An 18,007-nucleotide genomic window follows, 5' to 3' on the forward strand; every position below is an offset into this window, starting at 1 on the left:
AGTCGTGAGATGAGCCCTGAGTCGGGCTTGTGCTGGGCATGGAACTGCTTAAGATTCACTCTTTTCCTCTCCCTCTGTTTCTCCGCCACACCCCTCCCCACAATAAATAAGTAAAAGAAAAACTAAATAAAACTGTCTGTCTTATTAATGGGACCATGTACCTGCTTCTCCGCACTAGAATGTCTAGCCCATAAAGGCACTGAATCCTGTTGTATCCTTAATACAGGGTTGCCTGGAAGACAGCGGTGCTCAGTAAATAGCTGCATGGGATGGATGGATGGAGGGTTGGATGGGTGAGGAGTAAATAAGTGGGTGAATGGATGGATGCACACACGGGTACGTGGATGGATGGGTGAATGGGCAGAGGATAAAAGAGTAGATGTTTGGATATATGGATGCATGATGTATACACTGATGGACAGACAGGTGGGTAAATTAACGGGTGGGTGCATGGATGGATGGATGGATGGATGGTTAGATAGGCAGGAGGAAGGATGGAAGGATGTATGGGAGGATGGCTGGATGGCTGGCTGGCTGGATCGGTGGACAGAAAAGAATAGATGGGTAGATATAAGGATGGAGAGGAGAAGGAATGGAAAAGTAGACGGAGGGCAGATGGAAGAATCAATGGGGGACCACATCCTTTGGGTGCTTCTGACCATGTGTTCATGAGTTCAAGGTCCTGAATTCAAATCTCTCATGAATACGGTTTTCTGAATGAGTGAAATGAAATAAAACATGTAAAGCATCTAGCAAGGGCTCAATAAACATTAATCCTATTATTTTAGTTATTGTTAAGCACTGTAATATATGTCTTGGTTCACATTTTGGTTGATTTCTGTGGGGTGTTTTGTTGTGTGTGTTGCTTGTGTTCCACGATGAATCTGGATTGTTTTTGCAATAAGAACCACCCTCTACAATAATTCTATATTGGTTTTGTAAGAAGAACCACCCACACAGTTACACTTAGAGCTTAGCATCTCTCTCCAGCGTCATCTCGGGTTTCAGGCCTGGTCCAGCCACGTACCCTTCACACTACACACACGTTGGAAGCTGAAATCCCCCAGGATCGTGTTCCCCGTGGAAACACTGTCGAAGAATCCTGTCTGGAGACAGTGGCATGTAAAGGCACAGCCGGGTCAAGGAGATGCCCAGGGCACAGCCCAAGCCAGCAGCACATAAGGCCAGGTGTCCTCCAAACACTGCCTACAAGCCAGACTCCCCTCTGTGGTCCACCCTCCAAAAAATACAGTTTCTGGCTGCGAATTCAGTACCACATCCCACAAGAAGAGCCAGATTACTCATTCCCAAGTTTGGGAGACATTTGGGATGTGCCAAGCTGTGGGTACAATATCTGATCTGGAGAACCCCAGGGGTACCCCCAGGATTCAGCAGCCATCCTCCAGAGCAGCTGAGGTGGGTGAACGGGGCCTGGGGGACCACTAAAGGGGGGCAAGGGATGATGTAAACTAGTAGTGGTTTTCAGGATCAGCCCCAGAAGAAACCCTCCCAGGGGCAGGTGCTCTCAATCACAGATGTTGGGTTGGGTTGTCTGCCTCGCGTACAAACAGCCCCGCGAGGCACCAGGAAAATAAAAATCGTGAACCATTACGGCTGCCTGTCATCGACCACTTCCTATGCACGGGATGTTCCATCACACAGTCAAAGGCGTGGAGCTCTGGTTAAACGTATTCTCAACCAGGGGCCCCCGGGTGGCTCAGTCGGTCGAGCTTCCGACTCTTGATTTTGGCCCAGGTCACAATCTCAGGGTCGTGGGGTGAAGCCCTGCATCAGGCTCCCTGCGTGGACTCTGCATGAGATTCTCTCCCTTCTCCCTCTGTCCCTCCCCCTGCTTACGCTCTTTCTCTATCTCAAATAAATAAATAAAATTGTAAAACAAAAACAAAAACAAAAAACTCCCAAGCAATGCGGAATCAGACAGCAATACAGTAGCGTTATCAGGAATTTCAACTACCGTTTATTACGAGGATTCAGGCTGACAATCACAGTAAGTACCCAGCACTTCTTGTTACAAACGTCCTAAATGACAATCATCGGAAGGAGGCCCTGACTGTGTGCCTGGCTCTGCCAGCAGCCTTCACAGACTGTGCCATAACTGTCTTATAAGAGGGGGGGAACCTCCTACTAGCCCCATTTTACAGACAAGGAAACTGAGGGTCGAACAAGTTGCCTAAATTACCCACGGTCCCAGAGCAAGTCAGGGATGACATCACCTCCGTCCATGGCTATCTCCAACCAGAAACTCACCTCTGAAAACCCTCCGAAAACCAGGCCCCATTAACCCCTTCCTCTCTCCAGCCCTCCGGGTCCCGCTGGCATCCAGGTGACTTCCTAGTTTTCAGACCTTCTTAGAGGCAGCCAGCTGACCCTGCCTCTTGTTCCAGGGGTGGGGGGTGGAGGGGTGCTGAGCCCATCCCAAAGCCACAGCTGCAGCCAGGGGAGGAGGTGGAAGGGTTCCTGGTGAGCTCATCTTCCAGGGGCCACTTCCAGGCCCAGGGACCATCCAGCTGCTTTAACTTGGACAACACCCAGGCCTCCGTGGGGACAGGAAACATCCCTGAGTGATAAGGATCAGGATTGGCTTGTAAGAGCATCCAGAATGCTTTGTGTGGGCCAACACACCTGGCCCAAGCCCCATCCTGAGTAGTCCCCATCTCCAACATGAATTGGAGCAGCACGGGGCACTCCCTGAGGAGATGGTCTGGGGGACCCCCAGCTTAATGTCCAAATCCACCAGCTGCACACTGCAACCTTCCTAGAAAGGGGCTCACCGCTCAACCCCAGAAAAAAACACACATACATATAAAATGATTGCTAGGAGAAATTACACGCTTGCTATGTGCCAGGCACCTCTAATCCCTTCACATACATTAACTCACCGAATCCTCATGCAGCCTCCCTTTACAGAGGAGAAAGGGAGGCTGAGAGAGGGGATGTGACCTGCCTAAGGTCATACAGCTAGGAGGTCCCAGAGCCAGGATTTGAACCAAGCCAGCTGAAAATAAAGCCAACATTCTGAAACCCAAGACACGGTGCTGACAGCTTTCAATCATCGGTTCGTACACACGGTGTGACTGCCAAGCCTAGAAATCATACTTCAGAATATTACCACTGGTTATCTTTAATTGGTTTATGATTTTCATTGAGTTTTTCTCTTTCCTTTTTTTTTTTTTTTTTGGTTCCCAAAATACCTCAATTTACAAAAAGCACACATTGGGCTTCAATCCATAGCTGACAGCAAATAAGCGACTGCCTTGGTTGGAGAATCTTTTCTGGAACTACCCACCGTTTGTCTTATCCATAAGCCCTGTGCCATCATCTTTCTCCTGAGCCCAGGCAGCAGTGTGGTTGCTACTCCCCAGCCTGGGGGCCCTACCCCGGGCTGGGCTCCTGGAGCCTCTGCAGCACCACAAGCTGAAACCTTTTGGGATGGAACATTGCCGTCACTCAGAGCTCAGTCTCTAAGGCGAGGAGGGTCATCCCCCTTCCCCCCAGGTGCAAGAATCAGGGTTCTCCCACCACATGGAGATAAACAGTCTCAGGCTAACCAATGCAAATGGAACTTATGCACGGAACCACCGGAGCTTGCCCCGTTCGCAGGAACAGTTTGGAAACTGGCACAAAACAAGGCGATCTCTCAGAAGGCAATCAGAGATGCTTCCAGCTTGCCCGTCTGCAGCTGGAGACTCAAGCTGTGGGGGAGGGGAGGCAGCCACACCAACTCCAGCCTAGGCTGGGCACTTGTGGACTGGGAGGCTGCCCTGTAGAGTGTGGCCTGGAGAAGAGATGATGCCCCGGAGGTGGTGGGGGCACAGGTGTGCAGGGAAAGGCAGCCAATGCATGAATGACCCCTCTTCATTATCTTGCATAGGGGACCCCGTATGCTCAAAGGCACTTTTGCAAGGGCCGTGCCAGATGCTCAAGCCCCCAAGAGAGGCTCAGGTCCCCATTATCCTGTGGATGGGGTATCAGTGAAGGAGAACAGGACCCAGAGCCCCAGGTTCCTTCAGTGGAATCCTAACTGGTAGAGATGCAGGTCCCCGCTGCCCTTGTGACCCCTGCCACTCATGTGCCCACTGATGTTCACTCTGGGCCTTCTGGGGCTAGACTCTGTAGGACTCAGGGTGCAGGAATCCCCCAGTGTGTTGTGCTCCTCTCCTGCCCCTTCCCTGAGCCCAGTGTTGTCCTCAATGAGTAAGGAAATGCATTCTGGGCTCTGAGGCTGGGACTCTCACCCATGCTGCTTTTCTGGCCTGGGGCAGTTCACCTGGCTGGTGAGCCGAGTCTCATTGCCGGGCGCTCTACATGGTGACCACATTGTGCAGGTGCAGCCCTGCCTCCCTATCCACCACCGCCTTGTACCTCTATCAGGCTTGCCTGCCCAGGGCCTGGTGCTTCCACAACTTGTAGTAGGTGGGGTCCAGAGTAGTGGTTCCTGGGGCTTAACGGCCATGACGACAAGCACCACCACGGGCACACTAGCCGGGCTCTCACCAGTGATGTCGTACGCCATCCAGATGAGCTCATAGTGCCGCCATTTCTTCACACCTACAGGTGGAAGGAAACAGGAGTCAGCTAGCCCAGGACCACCTCCCTCCCTTGGAACCACACTGAGGGGCTGCGGGGCAGGCCGTGGGTGTCACCAGAGGGTCGCTGCAACATTCTCCTCCTCCTTCCCTGGCCCCAGGGTAACAGCCACCGTGCGCCACAGCAGACCCGTCCCACTCTGAGCTCACGGTAAAGGTGGCAACAGGTCACTTATAAGACCACCTTAACTAACTAAAACTTAAATAAAAATCTGAAAAGAAATAACAGAAAAAAACCTTACGGACAATACATTTAGAGCAACGTCTGTATTTACTGAAAAAACCCATGTAATAAGCAAACTGCCCAGTTCAGACCCACGTTGGCCAAGTGTCAACAGCAATACTGGAAATCCTAGCCAGAGCAATTACACAAGAAAACTAAATCAATAAAAGGCATCCAAACTGGAAACCAAGAAGTGAAGGTCACTCTTTTCAGATGACATGATATTATATGTAGAAAACCCCAAACACAACCACAAAAAAAACTACTGAACAAATTCAGTAAAGTGGCAGGGTACAAAATGCATAAAAATGTGTTGCATTTTTATACACTAACAATGACGTATCAGAGACATAAACGTAAAAAACAATCATATTTACTACTGCCTCAAAAACCCGAAAGACTTAGGGACAAATTTAACTGAGGAGATGAAAGCCTCTCTACTGACAACTATAAGACATTAAGGAGAGACACCAAAGACAACAGAAGTTAATGGACACTCCACGCCCATGGATTAGAAGAATTAATAGTGTTAAAATGTCTATACCACCCAAAGCCATTTACAGAGTCAATGCAATTCCCATCAAAATTCCAATCATATTTTTCACGGACATAATTATAGCACAGAATCTTTAAAATGTGTATGGAACCACAAAAGACTCTGAAGAGTCAAAGCCATCTTAAGAAAGAACAAAGCTGGAGGCATCAGGCTCCTTGCTTTCAGATTCTATTACAAAGCTCTACTGATTGCTGGCATACTGGCATCAAAGCAGACACACAGATCACCAGAACAGAAGACAGAGCCCAGAAGTAAACCCACACATCTACGGTCCAGTACCTTATGACCAAGGAGCCAAGAATATACAAGGGGGAAAGGAAAGTCCATTTACTAAATGGTGCTGGGAAAACTGAACAGACCCATGCAAAAGAATGAATCCGTACCACTATCTTACACTTGACACAAACATTAACTCAAAATGAATTCAAGATTTGAATATAAGACCTGAAACCTTACAACTCTTCGCAGGAAACAAAGGGTCAAAGCTGCCCAACATAGCTCCCAGGAGTGATTTTTTTTTTTTTTTTTGGATCATGTTCCAAAAGCCAAGGCAATAAAAGCAAAAGTAAGTAAGCGAAGCTACAAGAAACTAAAAAGCTCCTGCCCAACCAAGAAAATCACCAACTAAATAAAGAGGCAACCTACCACCTGGGAGAAAAGATTTGCTACTCATAAATCTGATGCAAGGTGACTTTCCAATATATAGAATGAATTCCTACAACTCAATCACAACGACAAAAAACAAACAAAGTGGAAGGATTTTCCAAATGGACATTATGCAGACAAGACACAGAGACGTCAACAGTTCCGTGAAAAGATCCTCCACATCAATAATCATCAGGGAAATGCAAATCGAAACAACACTGAGGTATCGCCTCACACTGCTTAGAAGGTTCAGTATCACAAAGACAGACATAACAAACGTTAGCTAAGATGTGAAGGAAAGGGATCCCTGGTGCACTGTTGGTGGGTACAGAAGTAGGTGCACACGCTGTGGAAAATAGTATGCAGCCTCCGCAAACAAAAGAAAAATTAAAAAGAGAACTATCCTACAATCCAGTAACTTCTCTTCTTAACTTTTAACCATAGAAAATGAAAATACCTATTTGAAAACATATTTAGACCTTCATTTTCATTGCAGCAGTATATTCAGTAATTAATATAACATATGAAACATAATATTTAAATATATAATATGTACATCATCTATAATACAAATTATAATACAAAACTATATATACATAACATAACTTAGAGGAGCCAAGAGAGAACAATAACCTACAATTACACGTCCGTGGAGAAATGTATCCATAAAGAAGATTTGGTGTGCCCTTGCCACGCGGGCACCCTTCCTGCCACCGCCGTCACCTTGCTGGTGTTGACGCCCCAGAACTCACCGACCCAAAACCCCATCGTCGCTGATGCACCTGATGTCCTGGCGAATGGAGGGGGATCACGCTGCCACTGACACAGCCCTTGAGGTAATTGATGCAGCAACCGCCAGAAATGCCACGGACCTCACCACCCTTCCCACTGCTGCTCGCCGCCCTCACCTCCACTGTCCCCACTGCCGAAATCACCATTCTCATCCAGGACACCGCCGCATGGCCCCCACATCCATCCATGGCACTGCCCTAACAGAACTAACAGCTCTAGCCTCTAGCCTCTGATGTCATCCACGCTGCCTATACCGCCCACAAATGGCTGCCCCTGATGTTAGTGACGTGCCACTGCCAGCAATGCCACGGACCTCACCACTGTTGCCGCGGCCACTCTTGCCACCTCAGAACTCACCGTTTGCACTCGCCACTGAAGAAATAACGGCTCCCGCTGCCGTTGCCATCACCATCACCTCGTGGACACAGCCATCAAATCCGCTGCCGTCCTGGATGCCTAAGCTGCAACTGATGGTGGCGGTGTTGATGGCGCTGCTGCAGGCAGCGCCAGACACGGTGGAGACGGCCGGGGTGTCGAATGAAGTGGCACCCCTCCCGGAGGTGCCTGTGGCAGCACCCTTCCTGAAGGTGGCGCCCTTCCTGAAGGTGGCACTGGAGGCAGCAGTGCAGTCCATGGTAGCAGGGCCCCTGCTAGAGGCGAAGGGGGCGGTGCCCTTCCTGGAGGCGGTGCCCACTTGCTAGGGGTGGTGCCCATTTGCTGGGGGCGGTGCCCAGCACGCTGGGGGCGGTGCTCACTGCTGGGGGCGGAGCCCATTTGCTGGGGGCGGAGCCCATTTGCTGGGGGCGGAGCCCCGCACGCTGGGGGCGGAGCCCCGCACGCTGGAAGCTTCTCCTCACTTTGGTGCTGCGCGGACTCCGGGTTGGACGTGTTGGCAGCACTGGAGTCTTCGGCAGCGTTGATGGAGTCATCGGCAGCGGCGCTGGAGGAGTCCTCGGATTTGATGGAGTCAGCGGGAGCAGCGGCGTCCCTGGAGGCAGCACAGGCGGCGTTACTGGAGGGGCATCGACTGAAGAGGTCTCAGTGTTGGAGGCAGCCCCAGTTTCGGCGGTGTTGGAGGCGGTGCCTCCCACTGACGTCAGTGGTGCGCCGCCTCTGGCATTGAAGGTGGCATCGCTGGAGGCGGCATCAACAGATTCGGCCTTGGCGCTGGAGGTGGCTGCAGCGGCTGTGGAGGCAGCGGCAACGAGGGCGACGGTGAGTTCCCTAGTGGCATGGGCTGAGATGCAGGGGCGGTGAGCATGGTGACGGCAGCAGAGGGGAGTTCCATGGTTGTGCTGTGGCGCGGGTGTTGATTTCCGTGGTGTTGATGATGGTGGCGCGTCAGTGAGGTCAGGGGCCCTGGTGGCAGTCGCACGTGCATTGTAGGTGAGCAGTGACGTCAAGGGCCGTGGAGTCGTGGGTTCCCTGGTGGGGAAGAGGATGGCATGGTTGGTTAGGACTCAGAGTCCCAGGCGGCGGTGAGGGCGAGGATTGTGAGTTGTCATGGGTGGCGAGGGCAGCAGCCGTATGGTCCTAGGCAGAGACGGAAGAGGGCGTGGGCAGTATGTTCAGCGGTGGCCACAGCAGCAGGGGCTGTTGCTTGGGTGGTGGGGAGATGGGTTGGGTTGGAAGGGGCTCTTTATGGATCTATTTCTCCATGGACATGGTCTTGTAGGTTTTTCTTCTCTCTTGGCTCCTCTATGTTATGTACATACAGTCTTGTATTATAATTTGTTTTATAGATGATTTATATGTTGTTTACTTCAATATGATGCTTTATATGTTAAATTAGTTACATATGGTTAATGCTGCAATGAAGATGCAGGAATAAATATGTTTTCAAATAGGTGTTTTCATTTTGTTCCGTTAAAAGCTAAGAAGAGAAGTTACTGGATTGTAGGATAGTTCTCTTTTTACTTTTTCTTTTGTTTGCGGAGGCTGCATGCTGTTTTCCACAGCGTGTGCACCTACTTCTGTACCCACCAACAGTGCACCAGGAATCCCTTTCCTTCACATCTTAGCTAACGTTTGTTATTTCTGTCTTTTTGATACTGAACCTTCTAAGCAGCGTGAGGCGATACCTCAGTGTTGTTTCGATTTGCATTTCCCTGATGATTATTGATGTGGAGCATCTTTTCACGGAACTGTTGACGTCTCTGTGTCTTCTCTGCATAATGTCCGTTTGGAAAATCCTCCCACTTTGTTTGTTGTTGTTGTTGTGATTGAGTTGTAGGAATTCATTCTATATATTGGAAAGTCACCTTTTATGAGATTTATGAGTAGCAAGTCTTTTCTCCCAGGCGGTAGGTTGCCTCTTTATTTAGTTGGTGATTTTCATGGTTGGGCAGGAGCTTTTTAGTTTCTTGTAGCTTCGCTTATTTACTTTTGCTTTTATTGCCTCGGCTTTTGGAAGATGATCCCCCCCCCCAAAAAAAAAATCACGCCTGAGTAGTACGTAGGGCAGCTTTGTCCCTATGTTTCCTGCTAAGAGTTGTAAGGTTTCAGGTCTTGAATTCATTTTGAGTTAATGTTTGTGTCGAGTGTAAGATAGTGGTACGGATTCATTCTTTTGCATGGGTCTGTTCGGTTTTTCCAGCACCGCTTAGTAAAGGGACTGTCCTTTCCCCCTTGCATATTCTTGGCTCCTTGGTCATAAAGTACTGGACCGTAGAAGTGTGGGTTTACTTCTGGGCTCTGTCTTCTGTTCTGTTGATCTGTGTGTCTGCTTTGATGCCAATATGCCAGCAATCAGTAGAGCTTTGTAATAGAGTTTGAAACGAGGGAGCACAGATTTTTATGCATTTTGTACCCTGCCACTTTACTGAATTTGTTCAATAGTTTTTTTTGTGGTTGTGTTTAGGGTTTTATACATATAATATGTCATCTGAAAAGAGTGACCTTCACTTCTTGTTTTCCAGTTTGGATGCCTTTTATTGATTTAGTTTTCTTGTGTAATTGCTCTGGCTAGGATTTCCAGTATTGCAGTGGACGCTTCACCAACGTGGGTCTGAACTGGGCAGTCTGCTTATTACGTGGGTTTTTTCAGTAAAGAGACGTTGCTCTAAATGTATTGTCCGTAAGGTTTTTCTTTGTTATTTCTTTTCAGATTTTTATTTAAGTGTTAGTTAAGGTGGCCTTATAGGTGGCCTGCTGCCACCTTTCCCGTGAGCGGAGAGTGGGAGGGGTGCACTGCAGCGCAGGGTGGCTGTTACGTTGGGGTCAGGGAAGGAGGAGGAGAACGTTCCAGCGACCCTCTGGTGACACCCACGGCCTGCCCCGCAGTCCCTCGGTGTGGTTCCAAGAGAGGGAGGTGGTCCTGGGCCAGCTGACCCCTGTTTCCTTCCACCTGTAGGTGTGAAGAAATAGCGGCACTATGAGCTCATCCGGATGGTGTACGACATCACTGGTGAGAGCACGGCTAGTGTGCCTGTGGTGGTGCTTGTCGTCGAGGCTGCTAAGCTCCAGGCGCCACTACTCCTCACCCTACTTACTACAACTTGTGGAAGCAGCAGGCCCTGGGCGGGCAAGCCCGGTACAGGTACAAGGCAGTGGCACATAGGGAGGCAGGGCCACACCTGCACAATGTGGTCACCGCGCAGAGCGCCATGTTCATGCCTGCTGCCTGGCAATGAGACTCGGCTCACCAGCCAGGTGAACTGCCCCAGGCTGGAAAAGCAGCATGGGTGAGAGTCCCAGCCTCGGAGTCCTGAATGCAGTTCCTTACTCCTTGAGGACAGCACTGGGGTCAGGGAAGGGGCAGGAGAAGAACACAACACACTGGGGGATTCCTGCACCCTGAGTCCTACAGCGCCCAGCCTCAGAAGGCCCAGAGTGAACATCAGTGGGCACAGAAACGGTGGGGCCCTACGTCTCTACCAGTTAGGATTCCACTGAAGGAAGCTGGGGCTCTGGGTCCTCTTCTCCTTCACTGGTACCCCATCCACAGGATAACGGGGACCTGAGCCCCTCTTGGGGGCTTGAGCCTCTGGCGCAACCCTTGCAAAAGCGCCTCTGAGCAGAGCTGCGTCCCCTGGCCAAGATTATGCAGAGGGGTCGTTCACGCATTGGCTGCCTTTCCCTGCACACCTGCGCCCTCACCACCTCTGCGGCATCATCTCTCCTCAAGGCCACACACTACATAGCAGCTTGCCAGGCCACAACTGCCCAGCCTAGGCCCCGGGGGTGGTGTGGCTGCTGCCTCCTGGCAGCGTGAGTCTCCAGCTGCAGACGGGCAAGCTGGAAGCATCTCTGCTTGCCTTCTGAGAGATCGCCTGTTTTTTTGTCAGTTTCCCAAACTGTTCCTGCGAACGCGGCAAGCTCCGGTGGTTCTGTGCATGAGTTCCATTTGCATAGGTTAGCCTGAGACCCTAAACCGCCATACGGTGGAGAACCCTGCTTCTTGTACCTGAGGGCAGGGGGGTGACCCTCCTCGCTCTAGGGACTGAGCTCTGAGGGATGGCAGTGTGGCATCCCAAAAGGGTCCAGCTTGTGGGGCTGCAGAGGCTTCAGGAGCCCAGCCCGGGTTAGAGCCCTCAGGCCGGGGAGTAGCACCCACACTGCTGCCTGGGCTCAGCAGAAAGATGGTGGCACAGGGCTTATGGATAAGACAAACGGTGGGTAGTTCCGGAAAAGATTCTCCAACCAAGGCAGTCGCTTATTTGCTGTCAGCTATGGATGGAAGCCCAATGTGTGCTTTTTGTAAATTGAGGCATTTTGGGGAAAAAAAAGAAAAAGAAAAAACTCATTGAAAATCATAAACTGATTCTAAATGGCCACAGCCTGTTGGGGGCCCAGCTCTGGAGGTCAGCATTGCTACGTGCACCCTGCCAGAGTATTTGGTGTTGACTCATGCCCATGAGCACTCAGAGCCAGAGCCTTCCTGCCCACTCACCTTCCAGCTTGTTGGCCCTCCTGCTCACAGCCGCAGCTCTGACCCCGACCAGCAGGCCGGGGCGTCCCCTGTGAGCCCCGCCAGTGCACCTTACGGGACGTCTGCCTGTAGGAGAGAGAAGCCAGAGGGCCTGAGCTGACCCTTGACCCCTTGGCCTCCACCTCCTGAGCATCTGAGGTGATTCTGCCCAGGCTCTGTTCACCCTGGTTCTTACCTCAGGCACCAAGCCCCACAGCACCATGAAAAGGCAAAGCGAGAAGAGGTTTGGAGGTTGGTGACAAGGCCTCAGCGTGTTAACCCAGAAAACCGTAATTTGATGCAGTGGTTGCCAGCTTCTGTGATGTTCGTAGTGGGTTTTAAGGGTTTGGTTCTGTGTCGAGGTGGAACTGTTCTCAGTCACTGTGTTTGGGTTGTGTGGAAGGGTTTGCAATCCTGCTAATGGTAGAGACCATTTCCTAAAATGTTCGGTTGACCAGATGCCTCTTGTTAAATGGTCTGATCATGTCTGTGGCTTCTCTTGTACAAGTAGTTCAGGATTTGCCAAAGTGTCTTTCCGTGTAATGGCTTAAGTCAGTCAACAGAGAGCATGGGCAAAAATTCCAGGCTGTTAATTTTGGGCTCTGCGGTCTTAAAATGTCCTGCTTCTCCTCAGATGAGACCATACTCTACAGTCATTGAGCAAACCACTACGTTATGGAGTTGAATGGGAGCCAGGTAAAAAATGCATGTTTTTGAGACATCCAGCGGACGTCATAATCACCCTGATGACTTGGGGGGCCCATTGGGGTCCCTAAGGAGAGCCCAAGAACAAAATCACATTCTGCTGGGCGAAGCCCAGAGCCTACAGCTGGGAGTCCTGTGCTCCCTCTGTCTTAGGGAACATTTTTTCCAAGAACGTTCAGGCCCAAAAGATTAGGGACTGGCTGCTCCAGAGATGAGGTGTGACAGAAGCCAGACAGAGACCCAAACAAGCCCCTCAGAAGGCCTCCATGGACATGTCTGCTAGAGAGGTTCATCATCCACCTCAGTAGGGCCACGCGGCTCCCGCGTGGGCCTGGCCACAAGGCCCTTCTGGCCCAGTGCCACCTGTAGCACGGATGTCCCCAGTCCCCCCGAGACAGGAAATGAAATCTGCCGTGTCCACACGCTGGAACCTACACAGCTGTTTGAACGTGTGAGCTGAAGTAACATCAGTAGGCACAGAGCAAGCCTCAAGTTATGCCCTTAGGAGGAAAAAGAAGGGTGCTCTGTCCAGTGTGTGCACACATGTGTGTAAATGCACACATACACACACACACTCAGGATGTGTAAAGACCACCTCTGGAACGATGGACAAGAACTCGGTAACATTGGTTACCTCCAGCCTTGGCACGGTCTGAATTTGTCACCACGCACACAGTATATCTTCTCAAACAGAAGAGGAAAATGATGCCAGGGTATCAAGGCTGACTGCCCCCCTCCCCAGTGCCTCTCCTCTCCGGGCATCCTGGGCGCTGGTCACAGACGTGAATTGAAGCGGGTGGGCTGTGACCTAGCCGTGTCGTCTTGGGAGGATTGCTGCTGCTCTCCAATTTGTTAATTTTTTATAATACCACACTAAGCTGTTTTGAGGTGTAAGTGAGAAGTGGGTGGGGAAGCCGTCTGCAGACTCCTGTTGTCCCCAGCACAATCAGCTCAGGACACCTCAAGCCAGAACTGGTCCCTCCAGTGGGGGCCTGTCCACCCAGACGTCCACAGAAAAACCAGAGGTGGAGGGCCCCGGCACCTGCTTAGACAAAGAAGTCCAGACTGCCGCACACCAACCACGCCAAGACTTCACTGCCAACCGCTTCCTGCTCGTAGGCTTTTAGGTAAATGTACCACCGTCCAAATCAAAATCCACTACGCTGGTTCAGAGCCCTCACCCTGAAAGAGAACCGTGGTCAACATTTTGTTCTGGAACAACCTAGGCCCTTTTAGCTTAGAAATTGTACCTTGGGTGAGTCCCATCATCTGTTTAGAGTTCCGTAGTGCTGGAAAGCGTCCTACATTTGTTGTCTTTGTTTTTGTTTTAAATTAGTAATGAGGTTTTGGAAATATTTGCGTATCTAACCTGTGACATGAAAACACAGGGACCGAAGCCCGTTCTCCCCCTGCCCTGTTCGTCTTCTCCCTCCCAAACCGCCATCGTGTGTACTTGTCCTGGCCTCCTGAGTAGTCTCTGCTGATGACTGTCTCTCATGATGCCCAGAACAAGCACCACTAAATGTGGTTTCTGAATTTGCTGTTGCCTTTGAGTGACTCTGAATCTAAGTGGATAAGATCTTACAAAATATGGGTTTGATGGGGACAGAGAGTGATAAAAATGGCTCTTCTGAGAAAACATTTTGAAATCCGGAGCACAGCACATTGTCCGATTTGGTTTACGCTACGATCACAATCTGAGAATTTAAGGGGCAGAGGTTTCCAGGAACATCCCAGGCAGGTCACTGGGTCTTGCAGTGAGTGAGCAGGCCTGGGAACACCTGCAAGGTGGGGCTGGTGAGGTCTCTGATGGAGATCAGGGCTTGGCAAACCACAGCCCAGTCCACAGGAGGAGCCTGTGTTGCATGGTGCACTGGGTGTTATAGGCAAGTAGTGAATCCTGGAACATTACATCAAAAACTAGGGGTGTACTGTATGGTGACTAACATAATATAATAAAAAATATCATTATTTAAAAAAAAAAAAGAAAGCATGTTGATGGGTCTTGCCTTTCATCTAATCTGATAGGCTCCTGTCTTTGGATTGGGCCATTGAGCCTATTTACATTCAGAGTAACTACTGAGAGCTGTGAATTTACTGCCATTGTATTGCTTGTAAAGTCCCTGTTTCTGTATATTGGCTCTGTTCCTTTCTGATCTTTGTCCTTGTGGACTCTCTCTTTGCTTCATTGTTCCCCTTTAATATGTTATTTTAATAATACAATGCCAATCTAAAGAATTCTGGTATAAGAGTTCGGGATTGGTTACTGCTTAGTTTTCAGTGGAGGCAAAGGTTTGTAAAAGTTAAAATTCTGCTAAGTGTACATTGAGATTGCTGGAAATGATAGGGGAAGCAACTGTGTATGCAAGAAAGGTTAAGTTGTATTTTTATAAGGGCACTATAAGGAATGAGAATACATTTTTGTTCAGGAAAGAAAAAAAGCAGTTTTGTTATTTTGTCCTAAATAAAGACTGTTTATTCAGAGAGAAAAGTCTCAGGATAAAATCTGAATGAAAAAGAAAGGTGTAGGAAGTTTGTGAAGCGCAACTTCGGAAAAAACTTTTATTTATGGTCAGGACTGAGATTGAAATGAATGGATTTTATAGGTACAATGGTATAAGTCTGAAATTCTGCTTTTTTTCTCTCTGTTAAAAGGACAAAGTTTTCCTGGATTGTTGGTCTGCTCTTGATGTGAAAGAGTTGTATCCCGGAGTCCGTAGTCTCTCATGGTTCATCTCCCCCTCTGGTGCCCCCCCCTTCATTTTTCCCTTCCTTCTCCTAAGGATCTCCCTGCTATTCCTTATGTTCCACAAATAAGTGAAAGACCATGGACCCAGGGAAGCAAAGGAGGGTTGTAGAGGGGAGGGCGGTGGGGAAATGGGTTAGACCGGTGAAGGGTGTTAAGAAGGGCAGGTATTGCATGGAGCACTGGTTGTTATATGCAAACAATGAATCATGGGACACTACATCAAAAGTGAATGATGTACGGTATGGTGACTACCGTATCGTAAAAAAAAAAAAGATGAAAGATTAAAAAGAGGGAGTTGTAAACAAAGATGTTATTACTGTTATTATTATGTGTTTTCTTTACCTTTGCAGAAAAGCAAAGTTTCTGTGTTTTGTCTTTATCAGGTTTTTGATGACTTAAGAGGACTGAAATGTCTCCGTTTGAAAGAAGCTAAGTTTTGCTAAAGATTGCACAATCTTCCCTAAAATGTCTTTTGGCCTCCTTGGTTCAGTTTAAGTAGTGAGTTTTGTCATGATCCATATATCTATTTAGGCCTATGCTTTAAACCATTCTGAATTTTTAAACAAATTGCCTGGGATTTAAATTGTAAGTGGAGACTTTGCTTTTCTGTTCTTTTCATTTTACTACTTAGGCTTCTTTGGTATGTTAAGTCACTTGGGAAGCATTGTGAAATAAATGATTGGGAAACCATGGGTTCTGTTGTATGGGTAAATGTTATAATTGTTGTAGGAATTATGTGAATTCCTCAAGCTTTAATATGTCTCAGTAGAAGGTCCTCACTCGATATGCTAATTATGGAAATGTTCTGTGTCACAGAAGTAACGGGATTTCCTTGTCAAGTGCGTTGTAATGAGCTCTCATCAGATCTTGAACCATGTACATTTGTGATTCTTGTGTCATTTATGCCCTTGTCGAATGTGTTTCATCCTCAAGGAGATTCATGAAAGGAATTTTTGACAAATATAAGTTGTGCTCTTTAAAATCCTAAAACTCAACTGGGTAAGAATTTCCAGAACTAATGGAGCCGGTTTTGTTGCATTCAAACAGAACAAGAACTAATACTATGGGGCAGAAAGAGTTGAGGACGATGATGATAGTTTTGTGACTCTTGTTTGAAACATTGCTGGTTCTTTAATATGTGTTCTTCCAGATGTAAGGAAACTTTATGTTAAAATATGCATGATATAGGGAGATCGGATAAAATATGTTTTTGTGAACAAGTGGAAACATTTCACTTTTCTCCCTACCCGAATCCTCCAGAATTCAGCAGCTCTCAGTGAGTATTCCTTCTTTCAAGGTAAGTTTGATTATTTGCCAAAGTTCAACACAAGTCTGTTTTCCTTGCCACAGGTCACTCCTGGAAACTTTAGTTATTTTACCAAGGCGTTGAATGAAGTGTCCTGTTGGAGAGAGAGAGACATGCATATAGACCCTGATATGACCAGACAAGTTGAAGGATATCAGGTTGACTTGATGGAGCCCCTTGGACATATTGGCCTGATAACCTTGCTTACAGAGTTCTCAGGAGCCTTGCCAGATGAGTAAAGAGGGTTACTTCCCGGCAGGTGTCGGAACCTCAGGATAGTTTGGGGATCTCAAAAAGAAGAATTGACCCGAATCTACAGGTACTGCAGGCAAGTCTGTGGTGAGTATTTGGCTTGGCCTCTGGCCTCAAGACACGATTGCCAGTTCAATCTAGAAGATTCCTTACGAAAAGTTCTGGCAAAGCAAGGTTTACAAATGTGTACGGTCCATTACTGTTCTTGCTGAGCTTAGTTAGAATAGATGCTATGTGAAGTCAGTCAAGCAGAGAAAGACAATTACATGGTTTCCCTTATTTGTGGAACATAAGGAGTAGCAGGGAGATCATTAGGAGAAGGAAGGGAAAGAGGAAGGGGGACGGATAACAGAGGGAGAGAGGAACCATGAGAGACTCTGGACCCAGGGAAACAAACTGAGGGTTTTAGAGAGGAAGGGGGTGGGGGGATGGGCTAGCCGGGTGAAGGGTATTAAGGAGGGCACGTGTTGTGTGGAGCACTGGGTGTTATACACAATCAGTGAATCATGGGACACTACATCAGAAGCTAATGATGTACTGTATGGTGACTCATATAGCATCGTAATAAAAATAAATGAAAAAAAAAAAAAGAGTAGATGCTAAGCCAGCAAGTGTGCGATGATCGCTGCGGCCTTCTTTCATCTAAGAAACAATCACAGATCCGTGTAACTGAAAGGCATCACCCATCTGGATTAGCACACACTGCAAACACGCCTGATATTTCTGTGCCTCAAAATGGGTCCCCTTAAGCTATGAAACCATTTATCTTGCAAGTTAGGTTGGAGACATGACTTTTGACACTGACAGTGTTTTCTGATTGGGCAAATCCTATCGGAATGCCACCCAAAGTAATCTTGGAATCCCCTAGAAGCTGGTGGTTCGAGTGCTTGCACCTTGGGTCAGTATCATAAATGCTGGTTAGGATTTAAACCCCTTTAAATCTCCTCCGAAATTTAAATTTGCATTTTGTGGTGATGAGTGTTTTGACTTCAGGTGTCTGTGAGAGGCAAATCTTCACAAGAAAAGACCCCAGGCCGATTTCAGCCAAATAGAGACTTTAGAGATGGCAAAGATCAGGGCTTACTTTCAACAAGTGGTAATGCAATTTGCCTGTTGAACCTCCCCGATTTCTCTTTAAGAATGAAATACTGCTAAGATGCTATTAAAAATAGAGTTGTGAAAGAAGGAAGAAAGACTGAGAGAGTCACTCACATAGAGTTGAAAAGACATGGAGGAGGTAGGGTGTATGCACCTCTCCTGTTT

The sequence above is a fragment of the Ursus arctos genome, unplaced genomic scaffold, assembly GCF_023065955.2.
Source record: "Ursus arctos isolate Adak ecotype North America unplaced genomic scaffold, UrsArc2.0 scaffold_37, whole genome shotgun sequence".
NCBI lineage: Eukaryota > Metazoa > Chordata > Mammalia > Carnivora > Ursidae > Ursus > Ursus arctos.